The sequence below is a fragment of the Hylobates moloch genome, unplaced genomic scaffold, assembly GCF_009828535.3.
Source record: "Hylobates moloch isolate HMO894 unplaced genomic scaffold, HMol_V3 SCAFFOLD_14, whole genome shotgun sequence".
Taxonomy (NCBI): domain Eukaryota; kingdom Metazoa; phylum Chordata; class Mammalia; order Primates; family Hylobatidae; genus Hylobates; species Hylobates moloch.
In genome coordinates this window covers 30205685-30217878 of record NW_026652289.1, presented here as the reverse complement: position 1 = coordinate 30217878, position 12194 = coordinate 30205685, and the positions used below count along the sequence as shown (strand labels likewise).

At 42.1% G+C, this 12194-nt stretch overlaps 1 protein-coding gene across 2 annotated transcripts in view; it reads right to left on the bottom strand.

The window, feature by feature from the left end:
- The window catches only part of NRIP1 (nuclear receptor interacting protein 1), a 104091-nt gene extending 98059 nt beyond the window's left edge, over nucleotides 1-6032 (bottom strand). For both annotated transcript variants that reach the window (XM_032174079.2, XM_032174080.2), the window contains exon 1: nucleotides 5747-6032. The gene's annotated coding sequence lies outside the window, so the exon portion shown is untranslated. The remainder of the gene's footprint in view (nucleotides 1-5746) is intronic.
- Between the last annotated feature and the right edge of the window lie 6162 nt (nucleotides 6033-12194).

The following is a 12194-nucleotide window of genomic DNA, read 5'->3' as shown; positions in this document are numbered from 1 at the left end:
CTTAACAAGTGACTAAGGAATGACTTTGTTAATTAGAAGTCCAAGGGTGAGAGGCTCCTTTCCACCAAAGCTCTGAATAAACACCAACATCAGTTCAACCAGAGCTGTCTTGGTCCCAGGAGTAGCTTAAGCTGATGACTCAAATTCCCAGCAGGATTCTAGTTTAATATTTATTGAAAACTCTGAGCTTAGTCACACAGTGACTTGGAATTTAAGGCACATGGGGTCTCTTCTTTCCATCCTTAAAGATATTTTTGCTAAGTGACACAAAGTTAAAGAGGCAAGATGGGTTTTAATTTAGAGTTTTTATTCCCTGAGGTGTAAGAAGTTAAAATTTTATTTTCTGGGGAGAGTGAACCATATTAGCTCTGAATTTCAAACACAACTATTAACCCTGTCAGAGAATTCTATTATCAAGTTTTACAAAACTGTTTATTATTATTTTTTTTTTTGCTACCCCAGCCCTACGTATTGAAAATGGAAAGAAGGAAGGGAGGGAAGGAGGGAAGGAGAGAGGGAGAATGGATGAATGGCTGTATGTCACAATCACCTTTCTAGCCAAAGTTGCAACACATGCTGGAGTTCTTGAAATTATTTCAACCAAAAAAAGAATCATAGGACTCATAATTTGTTTAGCAGGTAATTATTCACCCCATTATCTTCAAGAACAATCTATCTTAAAACTGTATATAGCTTTTTAAAAAATCTTAATACTAAGAGGATCCTTTTTTCATAACCCCAAGGAGTGTTTTCTTCCTCTATTTTGAGTTGCCAGCCTTCTCAATTCTTTAAATCTGATTCACATTATACTACTTTCAGAGTTCTAGGCTAAATGTTTATCCCTAACGTGATTCAAGGTATTAATTTCAACAAAATACTAATATAATGATAAAATGAATCACATTTATTTTTAACTCTTTCCTATTCTTCTGTTTTAAGAACTTAAGGAAGACTATTTTATGTTTCGGGTGCATTTTGATAAGCTAAAATACCACAACTTTTGTAATTCTTCATTTGTAATATTTGCAAGATAGTGTAGGGATCAACTTGCATTTCAAGGTTCATGATATAGAGTATGTACCATAACAGTGAGAAAAGTTAGTATAAATTCCTACTCATCTCAGTTTCTATATTTATCGCAACAAATTAAAACTGCATTTCATAACTCATAGTAAAACAAAAGGAAAGTTCTGTTCTAAATAAACTCCAATCTTCAGAATCCTATACATTCAGTATCCATCAACCTGAACACTAAATTTCAAGAAAAAACAACAGATGGGCATCCATATGATAGTTTGCAAAGAAACCCTGATAAGACTTCAGGAGTTTCTGTGGTCTCTATTTTCCCCTTACCATGAATCATAGGTGATGTGCTTTAAAATAAAGTATTCTTTCTGCAGTTATTTACATGTTTATCTTTATCAGAGATCCTATAAAAGAATTATCCAGTTCACCACCCAAACTTTAGCACTCAGAACATGGTTTTCCCTGTTGATGAAGACCCTTGGAAAATTCCAGATCTTAAAAGATTAAAGAAAATGTGATCTAGCATTAATTCATTTTCCTCCAAAGTGTAACTCCTGATTCCATGCTGGTACCCAATTTTGATCCTCTACTTTAAAGACATCTCAGAGACATTCAAAACAAAGTGTGAACATGCACAAAATGGGAACTTGTTGTCTCTCTCCCTCAAACAACCACTATTTATATAATATTGCTGGCCTCATAAAAGAGAATAGAATCCATTACCATCAGCAATTCATGTCTCTGCTTCAGCATCAGGTGCAAACAGGATACGGAAACTAGATCTCTCTCCTCCATTTACTTTTTGTTCATTCCAACCTCTCGACATAATCTTCAGTTCCATTCCAATGGCCTGTTTCATCATCTGTCACTCCTGGTTTTTACCTTCTCAAGTCTTAGTGACCATACTGGTGTTACATTTCTCTAATTGTTGTGTTATCTAAATACTACAGGATGAGCTTGCTCATTCCCCCTCCCCCAAAAGTCCCTGAAAAAACTACAACTCGAGGAAATGCAACTTGAACGTTTTTAGTTCACAGATTCAAACTCATATCCTGCAAGAACCTAGCATATCTTGTTGAAAATTTTCTTTGACTTTTCAATAGTAGTCAAGACTATTTTAATGAAAATATTTCTCCAGTTGGAAGACATGGGCATAGGACTTTGCTAGAACGGCAAATGCTTTTTCCCAGTCTTTGTCCGTATAACAGTAAATCATTATTAAACAAACACACAAAACAAAACCCACTCTGATTGTGTATCAATCACCTGAAGGGGCACGAAGGGAAAATTACAAGAGCGAAGAAACTTCTCCCCAACCACAGCCAAGAAGAAACGCTGCAACTAAGGCACTTTTCATGGAAGAAAATATCCAAAGATCTAGACACTGTTTATTTTAGAAAAGGGGAAGAAAGTGAGGGAGGGAGGGAAATGGTAGGGAAGGGACTACAACTCCTCTTCTCTTACTAACCTACATTAAAAACTAATTGTATCAAGCAATCTCAAATGCGAAAAGCAAAACTGACCCTATCACAATTTAAAGTGAATAATGCTTTCCCTGATAAAAATTCGGTATTTTAAAGTTATTCTGAGCAAAATTATCTTTTAACCTGATACACCAAACTATTACTGCTTTTCCCAAACAACAGTTAGAACATGAGCTTTTAAGTTTCTTACATTCTTTACGTTTTAAAATTAAAAGCCAAATTCCTTTAACCTCATATATCCTAAGCCACTCTGATTTAAAATTACTTCTATGTCATTGTCTTCTAGCATCGGTCTGCAATAGAATCTGTGCAATTAACAATAATCTTCCCTCTGATCTTTCTAGAGTCAAGGATGGCATATCTCCTTATCTTATTTGTTCCATTAGATTGGCATATTTTGCCTCATCTGTCACCTTCTATCAAACTCTGCTTTCAGATATGCGTTAATTCATTTTTAGTTGTCCTCAATGTTCTAAAATAGTGATGTTCGACAGAATTAATACAGTGCTCTAGTTCTTTCTGTTCAACTAGTAATTAATTAAAGATCTTGGAGGCCATCTTTCTCTCAGGCTACACCACTTAAAGGAGGAACATTACTTCCTCCATGGACAACGTGATAAGCCACATGGCAACAAAGCTGCCTCCCTAAGGTCTCTCATTTAATAGACTGCTTTACCACATGTAAACTACCAGCAAAACAGATTATCACTTTAATTCACATTGATTTTACTTTTCATATCTCTAAACCACAACTCTGTCATGGGCTGCGTTCTCTCTTAACTTCCGAATTTCCAGAATTTCTGTAGTTGTAATGCTCTCCTGTATTTTTGCTTTTGTTTCTTCTGGACTTGAAAAAGTTCTAATGGCATCTGATTTGGAAGATTTCTTGAATCTCTGATAACGACGCAGAAGTCTTTAAGCAATCAGAACTGCCTTGGCGCACAAACTGAAAACTCTGTTTTAAAATCTTTTGAATTAACATCTTCTGGAGAATAGCCCACTCAACTTGATATGTCATAATTTTCCATTCTAAAGGTGGCACGGATAATTTAAATTGGCACTTGCTATTTATTACTTAAATAATTGTTCTCTTGGATGGCCTTTTGAAAGCTAGTACTTCTTAATCATTTTCGACTATATCAGAACTGTAACAGACATGTCAATTTAAGCAAACTTCATGAGCAATAAACTAACAAACAGACTCTAGGTGGTGGTATAGGTTATTTTTTATCATGATGTTTTGCACTTATAACTGCAAGAGTCAGAAAAGCCTTAGTCTCTTCACACACTTCTTTAGTGCAAAGTTAACAATATTTTAGGGTGTTGAAATTAGCAAAATCCAAGTTCTGCAGAGTTTGGAAATGCATGTAAAACAGGCATTAAACCTGGTTTTCAACTAGCTTCCCACAGGCATTAAACCTGGTTTTTCAACTAACTCATTTGAATAAAATCAACAACGAACAGTCCTTTTTTTTCCTCTCTCTTATGTTCTGATGTTTATTTTACTCATACTCCTAGGGCACTTTTAAAGGTAAGTTTGGAAAGAGGTCTTTCTCCACCAGAGGATGAAACAAACTAGAGCAACCAATCCTACAACCTGCAGGGCAGTAGCCGCTCCACTAATTGATTCCCCTTCTTTGTCTCTAGGAACTATGCCTAGGCAGAAAAAAAGTTACTATAGGTGATGAAGCCAGTGCTCCCTGAACCAAATAAACCCTATCGACGTTACGGAACTGCTGGGCAAACTAGAGCAACTCACTCACTTGGAAGGTGAAAAATACTTCAACATACTCCAGGCAGCAACCGACATTTAGGGGCCAGGCAGATGAAACACCATTTGTTTAAAAAGTCTATTATTTCACTGTCTCTTCAACAAAGGTGGAAAACTGATGATTAAACACTGAATAATGCCACCCACTTACTAAACCTATGATTCACTAATAAGCAGGTTCAATGCAATTCATAACTTTAAAGAATGAATTACCGAAGCCCCTTGCTTCACAAATTCCCCCAAGAAACAGAGCATTCATCACATATAACCCGACAACCATTTTTACTATGGACACCTACAGATGGCTTCTCTTCCTCTAAGGACACAATTTCCTTCACAATCCCACATGTAATCATTTACAATACCAGAAACAAACTCCAACTCAGTTCCACCAACTGAGTTTTTAAAAATCCTTGTGCCTAAGAACGTCTTTTTTCCCCAAAGTAAAATGTGCCGTTAAAAAATATTTTTAAAACGCAAAAGCGCTTATCATTCCGTACTTCTTTTACTACCTTCAGCAGCCAATTATTGACGTGATAAAAGGTAGAAACTCCTGGAATGCTTCAGAGATCAACATGTGTCACAGACTCCCAGCCTGTCCGCCTCTAAGACACAGTTGGTTCCTTTGTTCCTTCAGACTGAACACCAACTCCTGATTAAAATTGGGAAACTACTTTGGAAGGGATGGGAGGGTCTGCAGAATACGTCCACGGAAACCTTCATAAAACAATATTCAACAGTAATAAGGTGGACACAGAAGAAGGGAGAAAAGGCAGCCTCCCGACTTCCACCGGCTCACCCTAAATGGGAGCCGGCCCCTGGCTCCTGGTAAAATGATGGCTGAGGCCTCGGGTCCGTGAGCCTCGCCATTGGGAGGGGACGGCGAGTGCGGGCAGAGCGGGCCCGGGGTCGGGTGGGGGCCGGGCGAGCTGTCCCTTTTGCTATTCACTTTCCCAGCCGGGTATCAGCGAGCACGGAGCAGCGAGGCACCCAGGCGAAAGGCGCCGCCCAGGATCCGGCTGGACAGCAGGACCGAGAGCAGCGAGGCGAGCGGTGCCCAGGGTTCGGGACCGAGAGGGCAGGCGAGCGGGGCCAACCCCGACCTGGCCCCCCGAGCCCCCGTGTCCGGCCCCGCGCAGGGGCCACGCGACGGCCGCCCCCTTGCCCAGCACTGGCACGGACGGGCGGGCCGACCCGGGGCCACTCCACAACTTGCCAGCCCGCCGCCCCGGCCCCCCGCGAGAACCCGGAGACTCGAACCAGGCAGCAGAGGCACGATTTCCCCGGAAACGCGCCCTCCCCGCCGCCCCGTGCGCGCCCGTGGCCGGCCGCGCTGCCCCCGCCGCCCCGACGCCCCCGCGGCCCTGCCCGCCAAGCCAGAGCCGACGCGGGCCGCGCTCCCGGGCCGTTTCCGGCGGCGCCGTCGGCCGCTACTCCTGGCGCCCTGGCCGCGGCCGTCACTCACCCCAGGCCGCCGCGGCTCCCAGCCTCCAGCTCCGTCAGGCTCGGTCCGCGAAGGCGCCTGCCGCCCCGTACTGGCCCGGCGCCCCGGCGAGCTCTTCCCTCCGACCAGCGGCGCTCACGGCGCAGCGGCGGACGCGAGGCCACGGCCGGACGGGCGCGCGCGGGTGGCGGGCGGGCGTGGGGCCGGGTCGTCCCTGCGCCTCGCCGCCGCCTCCTCCGCCGCCGCCTCCCGAGTTCGGGGCTCTGCTGCAATGTCTGCGAGGCTGACTTTGAGCGCCTCGCTCACCGCCCGCCCGCCCGCAGCCGCGCTCCTCCCTCCGCCGCCGAGTCCGCCGCGGCCCAGTCCCTCCCCTCGCCGCCCCACGCCATTCAGCTCTTCAGCCAAGTTTCTTAACCCTTTTCTCCCCCTCCCTCCCATTGTCACCCGGTCAGGAGGAAGCCGCGCGGATCCGGGCGGCTCACAGGAGCTGCGGAGCCCCCTCTGTTTCGTGGATTTCCTCCTCCCCTGCTCTCCGGCTGGCCCAGACGGGGCTGCAAGACCCGGAGGCAGCGAGAGGACCGCGTCCCCGAGAGAGGGGCTGCTCGGCGCGCCCGGGCCGTCCCCCGGGCTCCCAGCTCTGTCCAGCCGCCCGCGACCGCTGCAGGCGCCTGGACAGCTCCTCCTGGGGACCCGGGAAAGCGATCTCGGGACCCAGGCCGAATGCTCCCGTTTGGGCACAGCCTGGGGGCCGGGGCGCTCCAGGGTCCCCGCCTAGGTGCTGGCGCCTTAGGCGTCTACCTCCTCCCCTTCGCCCCACAATACGCGCTCCCTGGGCCCCCTTTCACCCACCCACCCCCAATTTCTATCTCCTTGTAATCTGTGTGTCCTGCTTTAATCTTGGGGGGCACGGGCGCGAACTCTGGGTCACTTTGACCCCACGCCCAGCACGTAGTAGGCGCCCAGCACTCGTGTGGAGCGACTCCGGGAGGAAAACTAGGAAGGAGACCTGAGGAGCGCCCCGCTCATCTCCCTGGACAGACGTAGGACCCAGGAGCAGGGTTAATCCTCGGCTGCTTTGTCACTGCGAAGTCTCCAGCGGAGTCTGTCAGCCAATCTGCATCATCCCCGGGAAGGTTCTGACCCAACAAGACAAGGGAAAAGGAGCAGGGCTGCTACTTCAGCAGCTCTCCTCGCTTCGGTCTCCGAATAAGAAATAACAATTACATCACGAGGCCGGGGCGGCAGCGCGGTGGAGCCTCTCGGTTTCCTGCAGCCTAATCTCGCTGAACCCGCCTCTAAATTGGGGGGGCTACAGATTGGTGAAACGAGAAAGTGGAGGGAGGAGAGAGTCATACGAAACCATAATTTCCCCTTATCCTTGTATTTGCTGTTTTAAAAATCGTATCCTCAACGATCCCCAGACATCTCACTAGAACTATTAACACCCCCTCAACACCTCCCCAGATGTCAGGTTTCTTTTTGACTTGAGCATCTAGCATTTAGTAATTCGCCATGAAAAAAAATTACCAGGGGAAACGAGTGTTGCTGAAATTGTTTTTGCTTGACACAAAAAAGCTGAAGTACAGCTTAGTCTCACCCGAAATTCTGAGATGGCATGCATGTGTTAAAACACTTATTACATAAGACAAATGAGACGATGAGGCACTCCAGGCTTATATGTAGGTTTTCATATCCTGAAGAATTTGATAGCATTTGGAAATGGAGTTGCTAATGCGCTTAAAAAACAAAAACTATCCAAGTCATGAAACTGTATTCTATGCCTGTTATGTAATGGCTGTATTGTGTATTGCAAATTTCACTTAACCTTTAAAAATATGAATGAGAGTTTTAGAAGACTGTCACAGTCTGGAAAGTGAAAGCAATTTTTCAAATTAAAGCTTAATAAATTCAGCACCTAGCACAGTGCCGGGCACATAGTGCCAATGTTTTCCTTAGTGGCAATGGCACATTTTAAAACAATTATTTTACATCACCCTAGTGATTCAACTATGCAATGTGTTGCCATTTTATATAGTTAAACCTCATATAATACCATATTATTTGCATATACCACAATTCAAAATCTGCTCTAGGCAAATTAGTAAAGTCTGTTGTTTTTTAGTGCATCATTTATTCAGAATTGATACAAAGCAAACTGTTTCAATTCAATGATGACCAGCATAATTGGAGTTTGGCCCTTAGTGGGGGTCAAACTTTTTTTACGAAAATTCTTTTTAACCATTATACAAAGATTTTTCTACAATGTATTGCAAATGTTTCTCTTAAGCAGTTTATTGAACGTCATTTAGCATTTTCTTGACAATTCAATGTCAATTTTATTAAAAGTAATTATTGTAGTAGGTTGTAGTGGATTCAGTGAATATATCCAGTTCCTACTCTATATTCTTTCTAGGTGTTAGGGTTGCTCCCAGGAGGTACAAAAGCTATCAGTCGCTGCACCAAAGGACTCTAGGATGCTATGACTTAGTGATTATCTCTGCCTTTTGTAATTTCTCTCTCTCCCCCTTCACTAACTGACAATCTGTTGTCCTTACTGTTATTAGCATAGCTGCCACTAACATTCTCCTTATCTTCTGATTGGTAACTTCCAGTCTAGTGCGGACTGGGAATCCAGATAGCCTCACTTGTCACAATTCTGTCTAAAGTAAACTTAATAGGTTCTGGGTAAGGGACTAATGGGCTCACCAAGGAGTAGGGCGCACACACACCTTAGTACATAGACTTTGGGAAAGATATTTGGCCTACTCAAGTCTGTCTTTTAAATACATTCCTCTTACTTCTTAACTAGGTTTTGGACCACAGAGATTGCCCAACGAGCCGAGAATATTCCAGCCCTCCAACATTGGTATTAAAAAGTCCACTGCTATATGTTAGGTGACTTCCCAAAGCTGCTCACTTATTATTATTCTGTTTTCTCTACCTCACAAAAATCCAATCACTGAAATCCTGAACTCTTTTGATAGTGGCATGAGTGTTAAGTAAATTGCACACTTCTTGTGGAATTCATTTTCACTTAATCATGCTAATTATGTGGAGACTATTTTGTTTGTTGTGGTTCTTTGTTTTTTTTTTTTTTTTTTAAATAAATCAATACCTAAATTTCCTGACTAATAGAGTCATTGCAAGGATACTAGGGCATTATATGTAATATAAGAATGTCTATTTGGCAATTTGTACTTTGAAGTCAAGTCTCATTTGAATCACTTGTGATGTGAAAACAATGCTGTTCGGTTTATATACTTAAACACCTAATTATTGTTTTATGTCCAGGGTTCCTGTGGGATCACATGCTTTTAGTTCAGTCTCAGTATACCTCTCCGCCACAAAGATGTAGTCTGGGAGGTGTATGCCTTTGGTATGTTCTCTAAATCTCTCCTGTATAGCATTTTTCAAAACAGTTTTGTGAGTGGGTATTTGCTTGTCTGTACCCCACTGTAGAATGCAAGCAGTACAGGCACAGGGTCCATATCCCTCTCATTCACATTTGGGAACTTCCAGCTACCTATCCCTGTGCCCAGCAAACAATAGACATTCAGTAGCTATTGGCCAATATACTGTCATACCCCAGAGGACAGAATGTATTTTTCCCTTGGGGTCCTGGCTGTGATGTAAGGGAGTTCAGAGAACATTTTGCAAAGAAAATAATGCTTCCACTGGCCATTAAAAGGTTAAAAGAATTAGCCACGCAGGCAAAGTGGGAAAAGGGGTTCTCAGGAGAGGACATAGACTGTTTAACAGTAGAAAGGTATGAGAAAACAAAAATATGCATTGAGAAGTATTGAGCCCATATTTACACTATGGAGTGAACTATGACACCTGAGGGGGGGAAATATGTGTAACGTAATAGATCACAGACAAATGGAACCCCACTGCAGTTACCTTATTAGCCACAGTCCCTTAGCCTCTGGAGCAGCACTGACCAATAAAAACATAAAGTGAACCACAAATGTGAGCCACATATGGAATATTAAATTTTCTGGTAGCTATATTCAAAGGTACAAGGAACAGGTAAAATTAATTATAACAATGCACTTTAACCCAATACATCAAAAATTACCATTTCAGTGTCTATACAACACACAGGATTATTAATTAGATATTTTACAATCTTTTACAGTCTTCAAAATCCAGTGTTTCTTTTACATTTATAGCACATCTTCATTTGGACTAGTCTTGTTCCAGGGCTGAACAGCCACATGTGGCTAACAACTATCATATTAGGTAGTGCATCTCCAGAGAATGTAGGAAATATTTAATAATATAGTTTAAGAAAAGTTTCTTAAGAGGAAAACCTAAATCTTGTTAACTCTAAGAGTTTATGCCGATTATTAATGTTGAATTATGCTAGGTTATAAAGACCACCTTCTTGTGTTTAGACTTTTACACCAATTAGAGAATCAGTAAAGTTTGCATTTTATGTACTGTGTCTTCATTAATGATGCTATAGTTACAACTACTTCTATCTCTATTAACCGTGGTGGTGGACTGTAAATGTAAACTGTCTTTATGGCAGAAATAAAACGCTATAGATTTGGGGTTGACTAAGCTTTAAAAAAAATTCTCTCTACAATATGAAGCTACCTCTTCTATGCAGTTACTGACAAGCATCTTCCTAGCTGTAGAAGTCCAGGGTTTTGCTCTCTAATTCTTTTATGCCCAGTTACTTGTAGATGACAAAAACCACCCCGACCTTTGTTTGAGGCAGTCGCCTACCTGAAACTGCAGTAAGGATTTGCTGCAGCTCCCTGAGTACCAAGAAAGGTCTAAAGAGCTGACATGAAGATGCTTAGACACCCTCTCTGCAGGTTACTGTGCAGCTTTCCCTAATGAGATTGGAGCCCTTTTGGTTTCATTGGGATTTGTGTGCCGAAGACTGGCAAATCCAGGGCACTCATTTTCTACACTAAAATGAATCTTGAAAACTGTATCTTTTTAAAAAAAAGTCTGAGAATGATTGTGCACAAGTAGCCAAACCTGTGCAAGAAAAAGGCAGATACTTTAATGAAATGCATATGTGGTTGATGCCGTCTCATTCCTTCTCAAAACAAGAAAATGTCTAATATAGTTAAAGGGTTAGAAAAGCCAAGAAGTCCCAACGAAGCAAGGAAAACCTGTCAGTTTTAATGATGTGTCAGTTTGATATGTCTAAATGATTGAGAGTAAATATTACATGAAACCTATCCTTTTATGTAGAAATGGCATATGCAGCTCTCATTAGGCAGTCCTGTCGTAAATGCATATGAAAGTTTCCTTTAAGGGATTTCAGAAACATAGGACCATATTATGAATCAATTCAGTAAAAACATGATCCTGTTATTTTTAGAGATATATTTAGATAGACTTCAACTAAAGAAAAGTGCAGTATACATATGTTTTTCCAAATAATGCAGGGTTCTAAAGGGAAGAAAGATACAAAGAAAGCATGATGTATGCTTACTATTTGTATAATTGTTTGGCTCCCAAAAGAAGACATAGACACTGACCTATCTGTTTTAGGTTAGTTTAAGAAACATAAAAATCTCGTGTAATTTTTCTTTTCACAAAGAATTTGAGTGCGCACACACACACACACACAAGATTTCATGCAATTCAATTGTGGAAAGAATCATCTTTTCAACACATGGTGCTAGGATATCTACATGCAGAAGAATGAAATTGGACTCCTTCTTCACATCATATACAAAAATTGACTCAAAATGAAAGATAGACCTAAATGTAAGAACTAAACTGTTAAATTCTTAGAAGAATATATTGCAGTAAATCCTCATGACCTCTGTTAGGCAAAACCTTCTTAGCTATAACACCGAAAGCATGAGTAACAAAAAAATAGAAAAATTGGACTGAAGTCAAACTTAAAATCTTGTGTGTTTCAATGGATACTATCAAGAAAATGAAAAGATAACCCACAGAATAGGAGAAAATATTTGCAAGTCATGTATCAGGTAAGGGACCCATATCTAGACTATATAAAAAATGCTTACAACTCAATAATAAAAAGGCAAATACCCAGTTTTTAAAATGATCAAAGTATCTGAATAGACATTTCTCCAAAGAAAATGTACATCAAGCACATGAAAAGATACTCCATAGGATTAGCCATTAGGGAAGTGCAAATCAAAACCACAGTGTGATGCTACTTCACACTCAAGGCAAATGGCTATAACAGAAAAAAACAAGGTGAAGACAAGTGTTGGTGAGCATGTAGAGTCATTGGAACATTCAATTGTTATTCCTTATTGATGCATAGCAAATCGCTTCAAAATTTAGTGGCTTAAAACAAGAAACACTTATTATCTCATAGCTTCTGGGGGCAAAGAATGCAGGAACAGCCTAGCTGGATGGTTCTGACACAAGGTCTCTCATGTGGCTGCAGTCAGGGTGTTGGCAGGGCCTGTGGTCATGCGAGGCTTGCCTAAGTCTGGAGGATTGAATTGCAAGAAGGCACCCT